Source organism: Pipistrellus kuhlii, unplaced genomic scaffold (genome assembly GCF_014108245.1).
Source record: "Pipistrellus kuhlii isolate mPipKuh1 unplaced genomic scaffold, mPipKuh1.p scaffold_m20_p_7, whole genome shotgun sequence".
Lineage (NCBI taxonomy): Eukaryota > Metazoa > Chordata > Mammalia > Chiroptera > Vespertilionidae > Pipistrellus > Pipistrellus kuhlii.
Window position 1 is genome coordinate 51,645,552 of NW_023425573.1, and position 24,038 is coordinate 51,669,589.

Below are 24,038 nucleotides of genomic sequence, written 5' to 3' on the forward strand. Positions count from 1 at the left end.
CAACTTTCCTCCTCTGCCTCCTTGGTCCCTCCTAACTGCCCTCCCCTGCTGGCCTGATCATACACAAAGTGCCTTCCCCTGCTGGCCTGATCCCTCCCAACTTCCCTCCCCTGCTGGCCATCTTGTGGTGGCTATCTTGTGTCCACATGGGGGCAGCCATCTTTGACCACATGGGGGCAGCCATCTTGTGTGTTAGAGTGATGGTCAATTTGCATATTATTCTTTTATTAGGTAGGATAGCTTTGGTCTGAGTGAGCACAGTGCTTTTTATAATTAATCCATTTCCTTAGGTGATGATATTTATACTGCAACAGACAATCCTAAAAAGACCCATCAGTTTCAAAATTGAGACATCAAAAAGAGATAACAATATTTCTTGGTTGGTTCAGACATTTAGTCACTGGCCTTAAATTTATTTGTCACAATTATGACTGTTATGGGCTGGATTGTGTTTTCTCATAATTCAAATATTGAAGCCCTGATGCCAGTACCTGAGAATAGACTCTACATGAAAGTAAAGGTTTTAATAATTAAGGTGAGGTATTTAGAGTAGGCCCCCCCAAAAATAATAGGAAAAATATTCTCAGGTGAGGATTAAAAATAAGTAAATAAAAGACATGAAAGAATTACCATCCTGGAGTTAATCCAGGATGTTTATGGTGACAGAAATACATGTACTAAGGAGACTTCTCTTACTATGTCATTTGAGCTCTATCACCATGTTTCCTTGTCTCTGTCTCATTCCAAGAAAAACAAAGAATTCAACAAGGAACATATCTGTGAACATTACTATAATGTTCATTTAAAAAAAAAAAAAAAGGCTGAATCATGCATAATTCATTTGGGCATGCAGATAAAAATTTTTTAACATACTTGAGTATTCCAACACTGTTAAATTCTAAGCCGCTTTTTGTTGTTCCAATATCTCCTCTGTGTGTTTCCGCACCAAAATATACTAAAAATGTTCTTTCATGAAATGTTCTCTTCATTCCAAGAAAATATTAAATTTTTTCTCAAGTTATGTAACTTTAACCCTTAGTTTTCTTTTGTATCCACACACACCCTGTTCAAATAAGAAAGTAAAGTAGGGATGAGATTCTCTGTGCTTTGATCTGAGTAGAACACTACCAAAAAATCCTATCTCTCCTACAAATCTTTTCACAAAGGCAAATTGAAAAGGAACACTTTATTAGTTCTCATGCATGACACCAGACAAGCAGCTGAAGACCTGTTTTTATTAGTAGACGTTTTATCATTATTTTTCCTCCATTTTCTGATCTATAAAATGCATGTTGAAGGTGTAAGTGTTTACGTGTTTGTGTGCCTGTGTGCTTTGTATAAAAACAAATACCTATGCTATTATGCATGCCATGTATTATAACAGTTTAAAATGTATGTTTCACCCATTTTTAATCACATTAAGTAATTATAGTTAACATTTATTTAGCACCTACTATGAACTTGTCACTGTTTTGAGTACCTTAAATATATCAACTCATTTATCATTTCAGCATTCTAATGACATAGGCATTATTATTATTATTATCCTCATTTTACACACAGGGAAACAGGCATATAAAGGAAAAGGAGCTTGCCCAGAATTACATGGTGAGCAGATAGCAGAACTACATTTAACCAGGTATCCTGGCTTCATAGCTCTTCTCAAGTACCAAGTGCATCTTAAAATGACTTCATCAAAGAATGCTTCCAAATAATCATGATGCACATGAGCAAGATGGAGCTCTTAAAACAGCACAAATCCTATATAATAAAAGCCTAATATGCTAAGAGTCTGGTCAGCCAGTTGTCCATTCAACCAATCAAAGTGTAATATGCTAATGATATGTTAAAGCCGCTCAGCTGCTTGCTATGACCACCAAGGGAAGACAGTCGACCAACTGACCAGTCGCTATGACATACACAGACCACCAGGGGGCAGATGCTCCAGCTGGTAGATTAGCTTGCTGCTGGAGTTTGGCTGATCGGGACTGAGTGAGTGAGATGGGCTGGACATGGCCTGGAGCCCTCAAGAGGTCCCTCCCTGGCTGGCCAACCTCCCCTGTCTCTCCCTGGCCCCAATTGTGCACCAGTGGGGTTGCTCAGCCTGGCCTCTGCCCTCTCACAATCCGAGACCCCTCAAGGAATGTTGGAGAGCCAGTTTCAGCCCGATCTCACAGTCCAGGCTGAGGGACCTCACTGGTGCACAAATTCATGCACCAGGCCTCTAGTAAAACAATAATTTTGCATACTTCAATGTCTCTGACAGGCCAAATAATCACAAGAACAGCTTAAAAGGCACAAGGAATTATGCAGCCACTTCAGAACATTTGTCAGCACTCAAAAGCACTGAACATTTTGTCAAGTAGTATAGACCAGTTCATTATTTGTTAGCTGACCTAATAAAAACATTGAATGAAAGCAATGGAACTCATTAAGTCTTCATTGAGCTCCTACTAAGTATAAGGTAGGCACAGTTGCAGAAATGAAGTCACAGAAGTACTCCACATTTACATCATTAATCTCTATATGCATTAGATATAGCTATTACTAATAAATTTAACAGTTCAAGCCACTAAAATGCATCCAAATGTTGATTTATTTTCCCCTGTAAAGTCTATTTTTATCTTACTATATCATCAGTAACCAAGAAGCAAGCTATTCAGAAGCAAAGATCTTGCATGCTATTGAATTTTACTATCATTTCAGTAATTAAAATGCAAGTTACTTAAGTATGAATTTCTACTCTTTATAGCTAATTCTTGCATTTTTACTTTTGTTTCATTGTGTGTTTCTCCTTTTTTTTAAGGCTGGTTTCTTTCTCTAAAATTCAAAGCTCAGGCTTCTCTGGAAAGGTTGTGGATGATGGGTTGATACTAATAAATCACTTGCAGTCTTCATATAAATAAGTGGCTATTGAGTTAGCTTTTAGTTCTTCACCATTAGAGCTCAATCATTTCCTACTGGCTACCATACAGTCAGTCTCACACAGCCAGTGTAGCTCAGTGGTTGAGTGTTGACCTATGAATTAGAAGGTCACAGTTTGATTCCCTGTCAAGGCACAATCCCCAGAGCGGGGTGTGTAGGAAGTAGTGGATCAATGATTCTTTCTCACCATTGATGTTCTATCACACTCTCTCTTTCTTCCTCTCTGAAATTCATATATATATTAAAGCCAGTCTCCTTTCTCTCTTCAGTTTCCTTTTGTCAACTTGATCTGAAAATTAAATTGGATCAATTGACTCAGATAGCTAAAGTTGAAAAATTCACCAGGTTTGTATTATATTAAAATATCTTTTAGGCCTTTGAAAAAACATTACTAAAGAATGAACTTCAAAATAAATAAACATTTAAAAAGTTAAAACACTCCCAAAGCCCCATATATTTTAACAGAATGTATCAAACAGTGGGAATGGGGGTGGGTGATTACTGATTCAACTTTCAAGTATCCTGTACCAGGCAAATCTATAAACAGTAGCAGTTTATTGGCAGGAGGGGGGGGGGTGTTAAATAAAAATGAAAAAGAAATATAAAATTTGACAAAGTGACATAAATCAGGAAGGTCAGTTATGATGTCAAGGGATTGTTGCTGATTACATATCTTGCACTGGGTCAGTAATTTTTGAAAGCAAAGTCAACCTGGCTACACCGAAATATGTACGTGATATCCATTACAAAAGAAACATTTTTAAAAATATATATTTTATTGATTTTTTACAGAGAGGAAGGGAGAGAGATAGAGAGATAGAAACATCCATGAGAGAAACATCGACCAGCTGCCTCTTGCACACTCCCTACTGGGGATATGCTCGCAACCAACATACATGCCCATGACCGGAATCAAACCTGGGACCTTTCAGTCCTCAGACCAACGCTCTACCGCTGAGCCAAACCGATTTTAGCAAGAAACATTTTTAAAATTTAATTTTCTTAAGTTTCACACACACACACACACACACACACACACTCAAAACCCAAGGAACATGATGCAATCACAGGAAAAAAGCAAGGCCTATTGCAATTCAATCCACACATTCTCAATGAAAACTGTTTGAAAAGACCCTACTTAGACAAAATGTTTCTATTCATCTGTGTTATGTATAAAGAGACAGTTCACGCTGAATTTACTATTTTTATCCATAAGACAAATTTAGCTCATCCCCCAACTGCCTCTTTCCAATTCATGACTTTTTTTGAGTGTGTGTATGTGAAAATTAGTTGAAGACACTGCTAGAAAGACTCCTTTGGAACACTTAGAAACTGAGTGATGATATGTGTGATGCCATGTTAAAATAGAACACTAGAGCATAATTTCACTTTACAGAAATTCTTAGTTTCAAATATGTAGGTTTTTTTTAAAATATTTATTGTAGATACATTGCTAAGAAAATGGAAATGCAAGACAAAAGATAATACATTTTCAATAAACTCGGGGAACACTGCTAAATGTTTAATACTATCATTTTTGGGGTTATTATAATTGAACTATAGTAATTTCTCTTTTACTGACATTGTAGATATATATTAGTTCTTTGTCTTCAGTGAAACTAAGATATTAATTCAATATAATTTAGGATAAGTTATTTTTAAGAACTTAACTATCCTTACTAAATCAAATTGTACAAACATGATAATTCAATTAAGAGAATGCTTCCTATATTATGTATAAGACAATTTTAAAAAAATGGAATGGATGGACCTGTTATACTAAATATTGTGCTTTTAAACTTACCTTGAAATGGCTGAAACCTTCAGCTTTAAATGCACTACATTTAATTAGATAGTTTAGCCGTAGCCAGTTTTGTTCAGTGGTTAGAGCAAAGGCCTGCGGACTGAAGGATCCCAGGTTTGATTCTGGTCAAGGGCACATGCCTGGGTTGCAGGCCCGATCCCCAGTAGGGAGCATGCAGGAGGAAGCCAATCAATGATTCTCTCTCATCATTGGTGTTTCTTTCTCTCTCTCTCTCTCTCTCTCTCTCTCTCTCTCTCTCTCTCTCTCTCTCCTTTCCTTTCTGAAATCAATAAAGATATTTAATTAAATAGTTTATAAATTACTTCATTATATGTATATCAATATAGTATTGTGCTTATATGTCTTTTCATTACCAATAAGGAACTACTTTGCCAAACTTCCAGGCAGAAAGGGAGGATGAGAAAGAATACCATGACAGGGGATGAGCAGAAGCACTAAAAGTCCCTTCTCCTGCATTCCTTTTAAAATGCTCATGGTCTGCCCAGTTGGCATGGCTCAGTGGGTGAGCATTGACCTAAGAACCAGGAGGTCACAATTCAATTTCCAGTGTGCTCAGGTTGTGAGCTTGAGCCCCATTGTGGGGTGTACAGGAGGCAGCCAATCAATTATTTTCTTACATCATTGATGTTTCTATCTGTCTCTCCCTCTGTCTTCCTCTCTGAAATCAATGCTCATAGCCTGAAAAGTAAAGATGTTTCTATGAACCACAAAATAAAATAAGAAAAGAAAACCAAGCTCAGTATATTGGAAGGAATTTTTGCCTGCCTCATAGACAAATCAAGTTTATCTAAACTTTATCCCCCTCACTCTTAGTATTTTTTCCATCCCCCAAGGTTGCCCTGGTCTAAGTTCTTATACTTCCAATTGTCTACATAATTACATATGTCCAAATTGTTTAGGGGAGAAGTTCTATAAAATTCCAAATGGCGATATGTTGCATTTCTTTGATTCTAAAATTAATGCTGTTACATAATGACATTTATAAAAATGTTTTTTAAATTTAATTAGCATATTTAATGAATTGTTGATGATAAAATAAGTCAAAGATGTAAGAAATTGTAACTTCAGTTCTAAATATAAAATACAAAGCCAGTTAACTATTTTTGTAAATTTGTATAATTGGGGTATAATAAAATATATATATATATATATATATATTTGCCAATATTAAACTGATGCCTAAGACTATAGATTACTATATTAAAGCACTGAGGTAATGCAAGTGATCAAGAGGTATAAGTAAGTGTAGCCTTCTTTATCCAAATGCTGTCAAACCAGTCCTAGAAATGAAATGAAGCGGAGTTTACAGGCATAGAAATCAGTTTCTATTTGAGGAAACTAGTTTCACTCTATAAAATCTTTAAAACATTTGTTCTGGACTAGATTTTTTGTTTTTGTTTTCATTTTGAGAATACTTGTCATTTCAAAAATTATGTGCTGGAAGCAAATTATGATTGGAAAATTATAGTAGGTCTACTTGAAAGTGACTAAAATATTAAAGTACCACTGACTAATTTTTTTAATTTAATAAAATAGGAGACCAATATCCATCCTTAACCAACTTAAATGTCAAAACTACATTTAATGTTTTTTTTTATTGCAGCTCACTGGGATGCCATAAATGAAATGTGAACTCTTAAGAATATAGAAGGAAAAAAATATATATATAGACAATTAAAGAACACTCTTGTGCATTGGTGATATTAATACTTGTATAGTAAGTCTATGAATAGCTGAAGACTAATAAATTTGTCATTCCCTGACAAAGTGTTAAAGAAATAATGTAACATCCCCTAATGACTACACAAATATTTTTAGCAGGTATAATTTACATATGAAGACATGCTCTCAAGTATGAATATTAGACATTCAATCATTTTAATAACTCTTCAAAACTTCTAAAAGTGTAGAAAGGAAAAAATATGCAACCAAAATCGGGATAGGCCTGAATTATTAATATAAGAGTGAAATACAGAATATTTGTGATATCCACATCAAAAACAAAAGGCATTAATTGAAATTGACTTCACATGACTCTAGCAAGATAGAAGAGAAAGTGAATTTGACAGCACTGTCGTTCTGCGCAAAACTGGAAAGTATTCCAAAGATTAAGTTCATCTCTGGACCATAAAATCTCTCCCCAAACTCTGGCTATCTAATATCCTAATAGTCTCCTAAACTAGCTCCAAGTTCCTGTTTTCATAAATGCACTTAAGCCAATCAATTAGCAAAATGGCCCGTGGTTCAAAGATATGTCAGAACCAATAACCACCCCTCAAGTACACACTCTTAAATTCATATGCTGGTGCTAATCTCAGCAGTTATCAAAAAAAGCAATCCCAGCCCAGCCAGTGTGGCTGGTGGTTGAGCACTGACCTATGAACCAGGAGATCACAGTTGGATTCCCAGTCAGGGCCTATGCCCAGATTGGCAGCTGGATCCACAGTGTAAGAAAAGGAAGCAGCTTATAAAGTATTCTTTCTCATCATTACTTTTCAGATATAACTATTTACTTTGCCTAAAAGCATTTAACAAAAAGTTCTGTATATTTTCAGAGTAAAACCACTAAGTTTTTTTTTCTCTTCTTTTCATCTTCTCAACAAATTGTTCTTAACAACAACCTTTAAAATTATCTTCTTGAGGCTCACTGTTTTTGAGAGAATATCTAATAATTTAACTATCACAATTCTATCACATAAAGCAAATTCTATTGGCACCTTCAAAATGAGGGGGTCAGTGTTTGCCTAAGAGAGCTGCCATGCAGATAACAAAGCACTTCTGGTAAAGGAGTTAATGAAAGTTACAGCATCTCTATGGGTCCTTATGATTCCTAACCTCCATTATTTCACTCCCTTCTCAAAAATGCATACTAAGAACAAAAACAACATTTTTAAAAATAATCAATAATAGCATAAATAAAACAGACAAAAGTCAACTTTCATGAATCAGAAAATCATCTCATTAGCAATGGCACAAAATAATCAAGATAGAATGTGCTATACATCTTTAAAACACTGTAGGCAAGAAAGAAAAACAAACAAACAAACAAACAAACAAAAAGCTAAAAACTCTATTTCTCAGTTCCTAAATCTTCCATATATGTTGCTTTCCATTTTCCAGGGCTGTGCTAGACTATTTTAGGAGTAGGAAGATTTCCTCCAATATGAATTCTACTCATCTTTCCAAGAAGTCTCAGCAGCACAAATTCTTAACATATGTGTAGTATGTGCCCAATATCTGGAACAATTGCAATAATCCTCAAAACTAAAGGGTAAATTAGAAGAAAGGAGATTCTGCTTAAATAATCATCAGGACAAAAGGAAGATGGTTGTTCTTTTAATTATTCAAGCAAACACCAGCCTATATGAAGTTTCAACTTTTGCTTCTACTGTAAAATGTGACACAGCAGGGAGAGTTGGTGATGTACACGAAGGCCTACACAGTCATTAAATGGCTGTACCGTGGCTTGTGTTGGCCGCTGAGCAGCTGGGAGACTCTGCAGGTTGGACAAGCATAGCTTGATCAAACAAAACAAAACAAAAAAACAAAACAAAACAAAACAAAGCAGAAAAGAGAAAAAGGCATTTTATAGTCAGAGATGTTTTCACCCCTTGGTTCCCATTATAAATAATGACTTTCATTGTTTTTCCCATGGACATTTCCTTCAGTTCAGCCTATAGTTGAGATAGTTAGAGCATTTTTCATACTTAAACAAGTCCATGATGCAGTAAGCTGACAATAAACATTGATGTCACAACCAAGGGAAGAGAGAATAGCTCATTAGTTGAGTGATAACTCTGGATAATTCAGCAGGGACACCTGCACACCAGTTATACCCTAATTTATGAGTCATTAGACAGAGGCTATACACTCTTAAAAAATGTCTCCTCATAGCACAACAGAGGGGACAAAAAGAAGGAATGCGGTTTTTGTTAAACACCTAGTTTGCATACACCAGGTTTTAAGCTAAATATTTTCACTTGTTTCCATCCAGATTCAAATGTTCTCACTTTAAGGCAGAGAAAGCGAGGCCGTACAAGAAAATGTCACTTGTCCAAATCCAGTTCTTGAAAACTAAAAGCCACAGTCAGGGTTGGATTCTCACAGTTTGGAGCAAATGTAAGTTTACAGTTGTTCATATGGAAAAATAACAAAACAATTAATAAATAATGATAGAAGAATAAACTCTGTTTCCCGTACTCACTACTGTAAATCTACTTTTGCTCCATCCCATGCAAACTCCTGCCATGCCACACTTCCTGAAGACTGTAGAAACAAACAAACAAGAAATACCAGTTTCTCTCTTCTCTGTAACTGATTCTCCTTCTGTGTTTCAAACCCTTGGTGTTCTCCATAGGAGCACCTACTTCCTCATCTTCAGCTCTTCCTCTTGTAAGGAAAGTCCATGCCACTCTAGGTCCCAAAATAGGCAACTCATGGCTACAGAAGGTCATGACTACCTCAGATCCTTCAGACTACCAACTGCAGAATACATAGCTGGAATGAACACATATTTACATTGGTCAGAAACCACCTGAAAAGGACAAAAGCACAGGGACACATAGAGGAAATCTAATGAGGAGTCAAAGATTCCACCTCCTTCTCCAAACTGCACTAGGTTCTAAGCCTTCTTAGGCAGCCAAAGGAAAGAGACTACATTCATTCTTGTAGCAGAATGTGGCACAAATTATAAAGATATACTATAACACATTTAAGCTTTTAATAACTAGGCAAAATTCTCACAAAAATCAATTATCAGACATCTGAGTTCCAAAGTTACAAATATATGGGGCAGGACACAGGACGAGTATTTTCATTATGTGACTTTATTTTATCATCACCACAGCTCTGCAAAGCCTTGGAATTGTGCTCATGTTACAGATGAAGAGACTATGGCTTGAAGAAATTAAATAACTGGCCTGAGCCAATAATTCATAGCCAAATGGGGAATTATCTGAAATTTCCAGCAGACCACTTGCAAGACACTGTCCCCCATTCCCTACCCACTCTACCCCATCCCGTTCTCACCCCATTCTTTCTTTAAGCCAAACAACTTAAAGCTTCCGGCCCTCTGAATAAGCAGTGGAAGTTACTTACAGTATGTTCAAGTCAATATTCAAAGTGGTGTAAAAGCCAGATTCAGAAAGGGTCTTATCCAATTTGATTACCAATAGACTTTCTCTTTCTGATATGATTTTCCCTAGTGTAAGCCTAGAGATTGAAGTCCTTCTTACTATTTTCCTCTGAATACTACTTGAGAGTTTATATATAAGACCCTATTTGTTTCTACCAACAACTTCTGGATTTAGGAGATATCTTTTCTGATTTAAAAAAAAAAAAAAAAAAAAAAAAAGGAAACCAAGTTCCAAAGAGGCGAACTGGAAGCACTTTTATAAATAAATGACTATTGGGTCTTTGAATATGTAATATAGAACTCCCTTCATATAAATGACTGCCTCCCTTATCTTCAACTAATCTTAATTTCCGGTCCGCTGTAGAGGGTCCATTATTTATTCACAATTGGTAAAACTGATCCCCTCCCAAATGCCCTTCTGCTAGATGCACCTTTAGTAAATTAACAAACTTTTTTAAATAAATAAAACGTGGTTTTTAATACATAATATTAAAGACACTTTCTACCCCTCACTGAAATAGAACAGCACCTCAAAAAGCAATTTTGTCAGGGCACATATTTGTTTCTAATTTTTGTTGAAATACGTTACCCCAAACTTAGTGGCTTACATCAACACAAATTTATATTACATGTCTAGAGGTCAGAAGTATAAGACCAAGAGATTGGGAGGACTGAGTTTCTTCTAAGGGCTTTTGAGTAGAACACATTGCTTGACTTTTCAAGCCTGTGGAAATTACCTACGTACACTCCTTGGCTTGTGGCCATGTGAATAGAGCCTCTATTTCAATCAGTCACAACTCTTCCTCCACTCCCACTTCCATCTTTCACTTATAAATCCTCTTTGATGACACTGGGTCCATTTGGATAGTCCAGGGCAATCTCTTCATCTCAAAATCTTTAATTTATACCTCAGCAGGTTTTTGTTAGGTAAGGTAACATATGCACAGGTTCTGAGGATTATAATGTGGTCAACTTTGAGAGGCCATTTTTCTGCCTTCCACAAAACTTAAATTCAAAAATGAAAGTATCATAAATAATCACATTTTACATCATTGTCACAGGCTCTGATAAAGTCATTTCAAGAAGTTAAAAAGAATCTGATTCACAATGAATGGTAAAAACTTAAAGTATACCCAATGAAATCTGCTACATAACAAAAACTCCTCCACAAATGTTTAAAGCCAAAAACTAAAAAAAAATTCTTATAAAACACATATCTCATAAAAGCTTACATCCAAAATAATCAAAGAATGCCTACAAATTAATAAATAATAGGTACTCGAATAGGAAATCAAGTAACTAATAATATCATGAGAAAAGTTTAAATTTGCCTAGAATCAGGAAAATATAAATTAAAATAATGACTGTGACAGTTCTAAGTCACTAGGCTGGCCAAACTGTAAGGGTCTAATTACACTGAGTATATATTTAAGATATGGTTTTTATAAAGTTTAAGAATATAGTTGGTAAGAGAACAAACTGAAAGTAGTGCTTAGGAGAGGAATTTGGCAATGTGTTACAGTACATAGAAAATCTGTCACTGTGCATTCTCAACTATCCAGAATTACTTCCAACAGTTCTGTAGTCTTGCAAAACCCTATCTTATCTAAAGAAATTTCTACTTTTCCTCTTCTGGGGACGGTGACTTCAGGCATTCACTCTGGTGCAGCACTTGACATACTGTCAGAGGCTCTCCTGCAACACATTCTCTAACAAAGCTAGGCTGTCCTGAACCCCTGGTGATAGAATTGGTTACCTTTATACCAAGAAGGTTGGGAAAGCACCAAAATCTGCATGTGGCATGTGCCCAGGCCGACTTCCTGGAGTCTGTACTGTGAGACCTAAAGTTCTAGTGAGGTTGTCTAAAACAAAAAAAAACATGTCAGCAGGGCCTATGGTAGATTCCCATGTGCAAACTGTGTCTGTAACAGGATCAAGTTTGCTTATTCTATTGGGGAGCAGAAAATCATTGTGAAAATATTAAAGGCATAAGCACAGAATCAGAAAGCTAAATAAAATTTTAAAAGAAGCTTTTTTGAGTAACAAAAGCAATTAAAAAGCAGACAGAGGGAGAGAGGAGTTTCTAAAATGCTATTCAGTTTAGCAAGGGCTTGTAATACTTACAATTGGAAGCAAACAATCTATCAGTAAAATACTGATGAATGACTACTTATACCATGAAAGACTTTAGAGCTGTTAAGTGCATGAATAAAATCTAAGTTTTCAAAACATACAATGAAGTTAATAATAAAAACAAATTGAAAAATTATATAATTTACCTACATTTTTAAAAGAGAAAAATCAACATTCATTTTTATGAATGAACACAATGCAAATCCTGTATAATAAAAGCCTATTATGCTAAGTGTCATAGCCATCCAGTTGGCTGTTTAACCAATCAAAGTATAATATGCTAATGATATGCTAAGGCCATTCAACTGCTCACCATGATGTGCACTGACCACCAGTGGACAGACAGTTGAATGGTCAGCCAATTACTATGACATGCACTGACCACAGGGGTCAGATGCTCCGACTGGTAGGTTAGCTTGCTGCTTGGGTCTGGCAGATTGGGACTGAGCGAGACAAGCCAGACATGCCCCTCCCCAGCTGGCCAACATCCCATGTCCCTCCTCGCCCTGATCTTGTACCGGTGGGGTCCCTCAGCCTGGCCTGTACCCTTGGCAGATGTCAGAGAGCTGGTTTTGGCCTGACAGCAGAATGACCAGTCGCTATAACACACAATGATGACCTGGGGGCAGACACTCAATGCAGAAACTGACTCCTGGTGGTCAGTACACTCCCACAGGGGGAGTGCCACTCGGCCATAAGCCAGGTTCATGGCTGGTGAGCACAGTGGTGGTGGCAGGGGCCTCTCCTGCCTCCACAGCAGCCTTTCTCGCCTCTGCAAGAGGGCACAGGCCAGGCTGAGGGACTCTCCCCTCCCCGCCAAGTGCACAATTTCCTGCACCAGGCCTCTAGTATGCAAATAAAACCTGTGCAAGGTATTAATACATGTCATTTCAGAATAAAAATGTCCTTGGGGGAGGGAAAAAGTGCAAAGAAAATTAGTTAGATCTTAGTGATTTGTGTTTTTAAAACACAAAATCTGAAATGAATATTCCCAAATATAAACAATGCTAAAATTTTGCAAAATGGGTACACAAATGTTTCTGCTTACCCAGATGTTTGAAATATTTTGTAAATAAAATAAAAATTGCACTAAAACCCAAACAAAGATGGCCTTTTAGTTATATTGCAAAAAGAATCAACTTAAAAAGGCAAATAAGTAAGCTTCTAGAACTACACTAATATAAAAAATGCAACATCCTTCTGGTGTGCCTGAGATAATCCTCAATCCAAACACTAGATTGAGATGTCCATTCAACTGTACAAAGTACTAAGAATTGACATTACCCAGCATTGTGAGTTTGTTCCAAGGTTCAGTTCAATTCCACATAAAACTGTACTTTACAGCTGCGAGATGCACTCTGGGTTGGCCACAGACATGAACATTACAAAAGGACATTTCATGGAAGGATTAGAAGCACCATCTGTTCATGAGTCAGCAAAACAGAAAATTCCCATCAGCCATTAGAATCCTTTGCTTATGAAACTTGTTTTACTGTTGTCAGAGGTTTCTAGGGCAAACCCAGAAGTCTAATCAACAGTGGAAGCTGCAAACTTGAAATCACTAAGCATAATGTCCTTAAAGGAAAAGCTAAAAAAAAAAGCACCCAATTCCTTTAAATTGGACTCCCGTGTAATTAAACTGTCCTCCTGTATATTAGGTTTTTTATTTAATCCAAAAAAGGGATCAGTATTTGTTTCAGGTTAAAAAATAAGCTTTCTCCCTTACCACATTCTTTTGTCCAATATTGCAGTTCACCCAGAGACATTGAACATTTGTATGCAAATGTACCTGGTTTAGGCACAGCTCTTACTTTAAGACCTTGTGTACTTTAAGTTTTTAATTTGCATAGTATTGCATTTAATCTGCCACTTCTTTGGAAATCCATCATTGGTATAATTTCTATGTCATTTTCACCACATTAAAAACAATTCTTGTTCTGGAATTCTGAGGAAGTTCTACCCAAAGCTCAGCATATGCACTCAGCCTAAACATGGAAAATAATTGTCAAGAGATTAAAACACCTTATATAGTCAATGTTCAATAAGATTGAAAATTAGTCTTACTTAGAATGAAAGAGTCAGTATTCCCCTAATTTTAAGGGCAGAATTTCTAAAGATGCCATCAAAATCAAAGATTAAAATTAAGCTTACAAACAGACTGAAGTACCTGAATCATTTTTCTTCTTCACACTATATAGTAAGATCTCTTGTGGAAGGAAAATAAGCCAAATGTGCACATTCCTAAATCTGGGAGATATAGAGAAGAATATAGGATGGGGAAATGTAAGAGTGTACTTGGTTGAGTGAGAATTATATTTTAAGCTCTATTCCTACTTTTGATAGAATAGAAGCACTATTTCTGATACGGGAAACGGCCTGAAGCAGCTGCCACAATACTAAACCCTCCTCCCCCAAATATCCATTTATTATACTTGTCACAAATACAAAATCAGCAGCTTTCCTTGGTTGCTCATTTAGGAAGAGGAGGAGGAGGAGGAGGAGGAGGAGGAGGAGGAGGAGGAGGAGGAGGAGGAGGAGGAGGAGGAGGAGGAGGAGGGGAAGGGAGAACATTCTAATGCTTTCAAATACGTCTTAATTTATAACATGGCATTTATTAATGTGTTGTATTTCACTATGAAAACTCAGACTTGCTGTGAAAATACTTATGTAATGCTTTGATGTTTAGAAGTACCTTTTAAATTCATTATTAATGTATTTCTAATGGCTTGTGAAGTAACTGTCATTATTTTTATTTTTACCTATTTAACTTGGAAGAATACAGAGGCCTAGATATGTTGTCTCATTTTTCCAAGATCATATAGTTCCCCAGAGTAGATCAGAGTCAAAATCCTCTCACGTATATCTTGTGTTCTTACTACTATAAATTTCTTAGATATTAAAATACACAAATTTACTTTTATCCTAAATTTTAAAGTAAACTGAAAAGAGCTTTGTTCTCTTATAGCACATAGCACATTTAATGAAAGTGACACTATGTCTACAGAAGTACTTATAGCACCATATTATAGAACTCTAATATAAAATTACCAATATGTTAAAAAATGTGATTTTTTTATATTCACTGAATTATCAAGTAGGAGTTATAATTAGGCTAGAGAATATTAGTGCTTAAATACATAAAATGGTGATGTTTTAAAAATAAAATAACACATAAAGTGATTAAGATAGAACTATGCATATAGAAAGTTATTAATATACCATATGACAATTGCTATAATCACCATCATTATGACTTATATACATAGGTGATAGTTAACTCTCTTTGGTACTGGTATTAAGTCTTACTATTGGATATATGTATACAAAGTGAAAAATGAACAAAAGGTATAGTATAGGTAGCATCTCTGTCTAAACATGAATTCTATATAAAAATATAAACCTGCCTGAAAAACTAGAACTATTATGTAAAAATGCTGCAGCCCATCAGAATAAAAGTGAAAAGAAATGTCCTTAAAGTGACATCTTTTGGGGCAAATGATATGGAAGGACAATAATATATTTAAAACACAGAATTGGGGTGATGTTGGCCTCATAGAAGAGTTTAGAAGTGTTCTTTCCTCTTGAATTTTTTGGAATAGTTTGAGGAATAGGAATGTTAGTTCTTCTTTGAATATTTGGTAAAACTCTTTTGTGACTCTTTCCAGACCAGAGCTATTGTTTGCTGGGAGGTTTTTTGGGGTGTGTGTGTGTGTGTGTGTGTGTGTGTGTGTGTGTGTTGTGTGGGTTTTTTTTTTGTGTGTGTGTGTGTGTGTGTTTTGTTTTGTTTTGTTTTGTTTTGTTTTGTTTTGTTACTGCTTCAAATTCATCAGTAGTCATCAGCCTTTTCAGGTTTTCTGATTCTTCTTGATTGAGTTTTGGAAGGTTGTATTTTTCTAGGCCAATAACTACTGATGAAATTGAAGCAGTAAACCCAATGGTTCCCTGAGATGCAGCACCAACCAAGTTGCAAGCCCACCCAAGCTGTTTCCAATGGCTTTCCATTCAAATGATCTGTCCTGGCTTATGATTAGGTCTTTACCAAAATCTCTCAGACAAATGGCATCTGTAATATAACCCTTACTAAGTGGCCCCAGGCTCAGCACTAGTAGTAGTTGACCTTGGTTTACAGCTTTGCCATTCGTGGTCATCTCCAAACCCAGCACACAAATAGCAGCCATCTGCAGATTGCTTTGTCATATCAGCCCAATTTTAATCAGCACCATGCCATGTTATTTCAAAATGGCTTTACGTTGCTATTAGTCAACATTACTAAATTCATTTATGGAGGAGTATAATTGATTTAACCTGAATTGAAACCAATGGGGAGATGGCCGTATTGTTGTCCTTTGACCTCATAATTATAGTTTTAGCACTCTATGACAAATAAATATTTCAACAGTTCAAAAAGGCTTGCTAAAAACAAAACAAAACAAAACAAAACAAAACAATGGTCATTACATTATAATATATTAGACAAAATTTGTGTCCAGTAAAAGAGCATTTAGGGTCATCATCTGAGGTCAATAATAAAACCAAACAAATAAGATTGCTCTCTTAGGAAAATAACTGGTACATTTTCTTTTTTGGCCTCACATGATCTCCCGCCTATGTCTGCCTGCCCTATTTCCTCTTTTTATGACATATGTCATGGAGGAGCAGAGTCCATCCATGATCTCATGTTTTACTTACCCCTTTAAAGACCCTTTATCAAATACAGTCAATGGTCTGAGGTGTTGTAGGTTAATTAGGACTTAAAGTATGAATTGGGGGAGGGAGATGTCAATCTACAACATCTATTAAAATTACTTTGTACTGCCAAAACCGGTTTGGCTTAGCGGTAGAGCTTCAGTCTGCGGACTGAAAGGTCCCAGGTTCAATTCCAGTCAAGGGCATGTACCTTGGTTGCGGGCACATCCCCGGTAGGGGGTGTGTAAGAGGCAGCTGGTCAATGTTTCTCTCTCATCGACATTTCTAGCTCTCTATCTCCCTCCCTTCCTCTCTGTAAGAAAAATCAATAAAATTACTTTGTATTCATTTAAAGAAATGTAGGTTCTTGTATTTCAATTAATTCCTTCTTATAAGGATCCATACAAGGGAAATGCCTTGATGTTATCTTGAGTGCAGAATAAAAAGTATTTTGGAATACAGACACAAAGATCTTGGTGTATTCAAATTGAGGTTGCTATGCTTTTAATGTGTACTATTGTCATTGTAAAAATATTATAACAAAAATCAGCAATTTTTCTTTGCAATAACCAATTAGGAAATGTGATGGGGGAAAAACAATTTAGTCATCACAACACAAATTACCTCATAAACTACAAAATCCATATGAATATAAGAAGGAATGTGGAAGATACACAAAAAGTATGAAGCTTAATAGAAGAATATAAAAAATTTAAAAAAAAAAGTAGAGACATGTTTTCAGTTAATGCAATCTCAATTTGAATACACCAAAATGTTCTTTGCCTTAAAAATCAATCAAGGAACATATTAATAATAAAGCTTAAATTGAAATGTCACATATTTAGGCAGTTATAAAATAAAGTTTTAAATACCCTAGTTTAAAAATGGTAATTAGGAAATATTTTTATATTTAATGAAAACTCTATTATCCAAATTTGTGAGATGGAGGTATGTATAGCTTTTCTTAAAAGGAAGTTTGTACCTTAGAGGGAAATTTATAGTATATATCTAAAAAGAAAAAAAGAAAAAGTTGACTGTCAACAGGTTAAACTTTTATCTCAAAAAAAAAAAAATAAGAAAAATAAATATCCATCCGAATAATGAAGTTTTTAGCCATTATCTTTATTAATAAAAGCATAATATGCTAATTAGACCAGATGACCTTCCAGACAAAGCCAGAGGGACGGGCTACAAGGGAAGCCTAGGACCCGGATGCCAGAGGGAAGCTGGTGCCAGCAGCTGGGAGAAGAAAGTCCCACTCTTGTACAAATTTCATGCGTTGGGCCTCTAGTAATGATCATATATGCAAATCTCAATTTGCCAATTCCCAAATACAGATTTTCAAAATTAGTTTGATGAAAAAGAATTCCTCATCACTGAAGTAAAAACTGAAAAACAGTTATTTCTGAATAGAAAATACATGCAATTACGATTTCTGTTATCACTCTAGTCAGGCATCTTCAAACTACGGCCCACGGGCCACATGCGGCCCGCAGAGGAGTCTGATCCGGCCCGCCAGGTTTTTTGGGCAGTGAGTGCAGCCGAGGTGTTACAGTAGGAATTAGTAGTTCATATAGTCCGGCCTTCCAGCTCTCTGAGGGACCGTGATCTGGCCCCCACTTTAAAAAGTTTGAGGACTCCTGCTCTAGATACACAACTTATACCCTTTTTCATTCTATCCATGATCTATAAATTAAAGAACTGTGATGAAGGAGAAGCTCACAAAAGCCTTATACAAATCCACAAGGGTAAGTCAAAGCCATGTGTTAGTTCTACCTTATGATAAAGTTGAATACGAGGCACAAGCAGCTATGAGATTGAAGATAAATTGGCCAAATACTGTTTTTGTTATTATTGCTTATGTGCATGTCTATTTGTTTAACCCAGGCTGATATGAAATAAAGGGATTTTTACCATGATTCAGAACCCATTCCAATAATTTGTATAATTTCAAGATAAAAAATTATGGAAAGTCATATATAAATAATTCTAATCAGTTTAGAATAAGTTACCACTAAGTAGCAACAACACATTAGATTTGTAAAAGTTCCATAATTTATATAAATTTGTCTTATCCAAAAGTTCATTCAGTATAGATATTTTAGTTATATTATTAATAATTATTACTAAAATGCTATAATGAATTAGCAAAGCTTATGATCAAACCCTGTAGATATTGGAGCTAACATGAAGGCTTTACTAATTACTGGATTAATTACTTAAACATAATTGTGTTTAAATAAAATAAAAGGATTTATTTACATGAAACTATCCAATTCATATGTTTCTCATAATATTTATATAGTTGTATTGTTTAATATTGTTCAAAGGGAAAATGTGAGTAAAAGATAACTTCTAAAAATGTAACATCTTCATTGAAGAGCATAATTTTCATAATTTTGTGTCTATAGAAAGGTAAGTTAATGAATATTTATTTAGTGTTAATATATACTCACCAACACTTTCTCAAAAATAACCTGTTCTAGTTTTACAGATGAGAGAAATAAATGTCAGAGTAGTCATGCTACTTTTCCAACACTATAAAACAAAGTGATAAAACCAGTAATTCATGCATAGTTTAAAGTACAGAAGATCGAAAGACAAAATATCTCGGATTACAACCCTCTAAGATGAGTTCAACAAATTTCATGCACTGGGCCTCTAGTCCTATATAATAAAAGCATAATATTCTAAGTGTCAACCACTTGACCAGTCACTATGAAGCGCATTGACTACCAGAGCACAGACGCTCTATCCAAATAGGTTAGCTTGTTGCTGGGGTCCGCCCGATTGGAACTGGGCGCGAGGGCCAAACATGCCCTGGAGCCCTCCTACGGTCTCTCCCTGGCCAGCAGGCCCCCATCGGGACTGGGAGAGAGCCCCAAGAGGCCCTGACCAGGTCAAGGAACCCCACCTGTGCACGAATTCATGCACTGGGCCTCTAGTATCAAATAATGAAATATTAAAAGTTCTATACTGCAATGAGTCTAGTCAGCTGAATTTTGCAAAGTGCTTTGCAAGCCACTTCATTTATCACCACCATCATGCTAAGGAACAGTCAAGTAGCTGACAGATAATTGTTACTATATCCATATCTGTAGTACCTTTACCAAATGTCTACTCTCCTGAGATCATATGAAACAATTTATGTTTCCTAGTATGTCTATCAGTGTTCTCCCTGATAGTTTTAGTTAAAATAAAACAAAACTCTGGATTTTATTACTGCTTCTTGAGCATGTAAGCTATTATCTAGTCTAATTTCCTAATATATCTGAACTTACTGATCACTGTATGACTGATAATTTTCAGTTCGCTCACATTTATTCTAAACTAGATCTTACTGTTGGATGGGTTTGATTTGAAGGCATAGGACTAAGGGCACCTGGCATCTTAGAAATATCATATATAGAATTGCTCCCTCATTTGCTCTCTGTAGATAGTATCATACTCCACAACAAATTGAAAGAAAAAATATAGGCTGTAATGAAGAACCACATGTAACTTTCTTTTCATTTTTAAAAGGGACAGTCAACTGCCCTGGCCAGTGTGGCTCACTTGGAAGAACATCTCCCAGTGCACTGAGAGTTCACTGGGTAAATTCCTAGGCAGGGCACATGCCCAGGTTGCAGGTTTGGTCCCCAGGTGGGGTGTGTATGGGAGGGAGGCAGCAAATTGATGTTTCTTTCTACATATTTCTTCTCTCTCTCTCTCTCTCTCTCTCTCTCTCTCTCTCTCTCTCTCTCTCTCTCTCTCTCTCTCTCCCTATCTCCCTCTCTCCTCCCTGCTCTCTCTCCAATCAATAAAAGCTAAATAAATACAAAGCTCCCTATCCTACAATATAAAATAAAAGGGCAATATGCAAATTGACCTAATAGCAGAACAACTGGGAATGACTGGTCCCTAGGATGCACACTGACCACCAGGAGGCAGATGCTCAACACAGGAGCTGCCTCCTGGTGGTCAGTGCGCTTCCACAGGGGGAGCACTTCTCAGCCTGAAGCTGGTTCATGGCTGGCCAGTGCAGTGGCAGTGGCAGGAGCCTCTCCACAGCAGCTCTATGGATGTCCAACTAATGGTTTAGCTCTGAGCACTCAGGGAGCAGGCCTAAGCCAGCAGGTGGGCATCCCCCAAGGGTTCCCAGACTGGAGAGGGCACAGACCTGACTGAGGCATCCCTTCCTCCAAGTGCACAAATTTTCATGCACAGGGCCTCTAGTTTAAAAATAATAGTTATAATAAAAATAAAAGGGACAGTCAAGGTGATGTATCATACTCTAAGATGCCAACATATTTGTGTTTTTTATAGAAGTTTTATTTAAAAGATATATTTATATCTCTATCAAATGAAAGGTTTATGAAATGAAAAAGTACTGTAAATACAGTATGCACCACATATTGTACAAAAGTCATGACCCGGGATTTCCTATTCTTTTAATAGAGATAGCAGGAAGTAGTTTCCCTGTTAGAAGTCTGTATTGTTGTTTACATCAAGAAGACTAGATTTTATTGCTAAGATCCAAGCAACATGCTTTTCTGCTTATTTAGATGAAAACATTGTCCAGCCGAAACCGGTTTGGCTCAGTGGTAGATCGTCGGTCTGCGGACTGAAAGGTCCCAGGTTCGATTTCGGTCAAGAGCATGTACATTGGTTGCTGGCACATCCCCTGTAGGTGCTGTACAAGAGGCAGTGGCCAATGTTTCTCTCTCATCTATGTTTCTAGCTCTCTATCTCTCTCCCTTCCTCTCTGTTAAAAATCAATAAAATATATTTAAAAAAAGAAAACATTGTCCATTTCAGTGTGGTATAATAACTTAAGAGAAAGCATTTCATAAATGATTTTGCAGGAAATTATAGCAAGAAAATATCAAGAAAATATTTAAAGGTCTATTAATTTCTTATGTAGCTTTAGGAACCTTTATAAACTTTCTTGTGTTTACTGTGATTTTCACCCCCAAAATAAATACATTTTTAATATATATTACATCTATGTTATATGTGAGTATATATCTTTATTACAGTAATAATCATGAGAATGAAATTATTACATGTCTTTATTACTTTAGCACATATATGTCTAAAAATCAAAATGTTACACATTTCTCTGGGAGATAACCAGCTAATAGATTATACTTAATCTACCTAATAAAGAGTAACATGCTAATTGACATTACCTTCATGACACCCTCCTGCCAATCAGGAGTGAGTATGCAAATAAACCCAACAAAGATGATGGTTTAATTTGCATATGCAGGCACTGAGTGGCTGGGAATGGGGCAGGATGCTTGTATCACCACGGCAATAACACAGGCTTTCTTCACCACCCCAGCTGCTTCAGGCCTCTGGGCAACATGGGAAGGCAGACAGGTGGCTCTAGGCCAGAGCAGAAAGGCGGCTCTGGACAGAGCAAAGGCGGTGCCAGCAGCCAGGGGAATAAAGGCCTATTCTTGCACGAATCTCCATTCATGCTTCGGGCCACTAATTTTTTAGAGAAAATAAAGTCCAGAGCAGCTTCCTCTTCTGGGAAGAAATAGTAGATATACTTACCCCTGTTCCTCCAGTTAAATGTAACTAAAAACTCCGAATATTATATATAAAGCAAACATAAGAAAATTGAAAGCAGGAGGAAAAAAGGCAAATATGACAGGGGATCTCAGTCACTGGGGAAAGATATGGAAATTAATTTACTGGGTTTCCCTTCGACCTTATATTTCCCAGACTTGAAGCAAAAGAACTGGCAACCAAGAAATGCCAATAGACAAAGATACAAAAAAGTACCATGAAAAACCTGCTCTCCTTGCCAAAGAAAAAGACAAGGGGCAGAACAGAAGTATAGAGAGCTTTAAACAATGATCACTCTGCTCTAGTCAAACACAATAGAAAACATTTGACACAGGGCAAGTATCAAGTGGTCATTCTCCTTCACCTGGGGTACTCAAACTCTCCACCAGAAAGATCTCAGAGAAGACTTAGTAGGGGCTCCCCAGCCCCACCCCTGCTGTGTCAATGAAGACCATGTGAGAAGTCTGGACTTCCCTCCCAATGAGTAGTAACAGGTGCCCTCCCCACTCCTGCTGTGATAATGTCAGAAGACAGAGACAGGACTTTCTCCAATAACCATGCCACTCTCTTCCACCCAGTGACTCAGCGGAGGCCACTTGGGGAGCAGTATCCATGGTGGCCTACTAGGGGAGCAGAATCCTCCCCTCCTCCACTTCCCCCTGTTTAGCAGTACCGAGGAGACTCCTATGTCAAGGAGGCTAAGTGGGAACCTGGACTCCCACTCCTACTTCACTTTCACTGTACCCAAGCAGTGTTAGAGGAAGCCAGCTAAATGAGAAGTTAGACAAGTCCAGAGTCTCAAAATGTGTACTAATCATTCCAAGATTCAGAAAAAGATCAAACTGAGTAATAAAAGATAACCAATGTATACTAAAACTGAGATGACAAAAATATTAGACTAATCTGATAAAGAATTTAAAGCAGACAAATCATCCTACAATTATAAGTATGCTTGAAACAAATAAAAACTATGGTCTCAGCAAAGTAAAAGATATAAAACGAACAAAATGGAAATTTTAGAAGTAAAAACACTACAACTGAAATAAAATAACCAGGGACAAATAAGGACATTAAATAAGAAGTAATAGCAATCCTAAATGTGTATGTAACAAAAATCATAGATAAAAAATAAGTCAGCTGAAACAGGTTTGGCTCAATGGACAGAGCGTCGGCTTGGGGACTGAAGGACCCGGGTTCGATTCCAGTCAAGGGCATGTACCTTGGTTGCGGGCACATCCCCAGTGGTGGGTGTGCAAGAGGCAGCTGATCGATGACTCTTTCTCATCGATGTTTCTAACTCTCTATCTCTCTCCCTTCCTCTCTGTACAAAATCAATAAAATATATTAAAAAAAATAAGTCAATCAAAATTTTAGAGAAATGAAAGGAGAAATGTATAAACCAATAACTATAGTTGGAGACCAAAACTCCTCATTTGAAAATTGATAGGCTAATTACAGAAAACTGGAAAGGATATAGAACTAGAAATACTGTCAACCAACAGGATCTAATCAACACTGCAAAATAGTTCACCAATCATCATGTGGACCATATCCTGAGCCATAAAACAAACCTCATCAAATTTAAGAGATTTGAAATCAATCCACGTGTTTTCACTGAATACAGCAGAAGCAAAGCAGAAGTCAGTCTCAAACAGATAGTAGGAAACTCTCCAGACAGTGGGAAATCAAATAGCACATTTCTAAATAATCCATAAGTCAAGGAAGATGTCTAAAAGGAAATCAAACAGTACAATTGAATTGTATAAAAATAAAATT

The 24,038-nt window shown here is 36.5% G+C and overlaps 1 protein-coding gene and 1 pseudogene across 3 annotated transcripts in view; one reads left to right on the forward strand and one right to left on the reverse strand.

The window, feature by feature from the left end:
* The window catches only part of KCNJ3 (potassium inwardly rectifying channel subfamily J member 3), a 127,179-nt gene that overhangs the window by 49,795 nt on the left and 53,346 nt on the right, over positions 1–24,038 (reverse strand). The window lies entirely within an intron of this gene.
* Positions 428–11,900, forward strand: LOC118709176 (annotated as a pseudogene).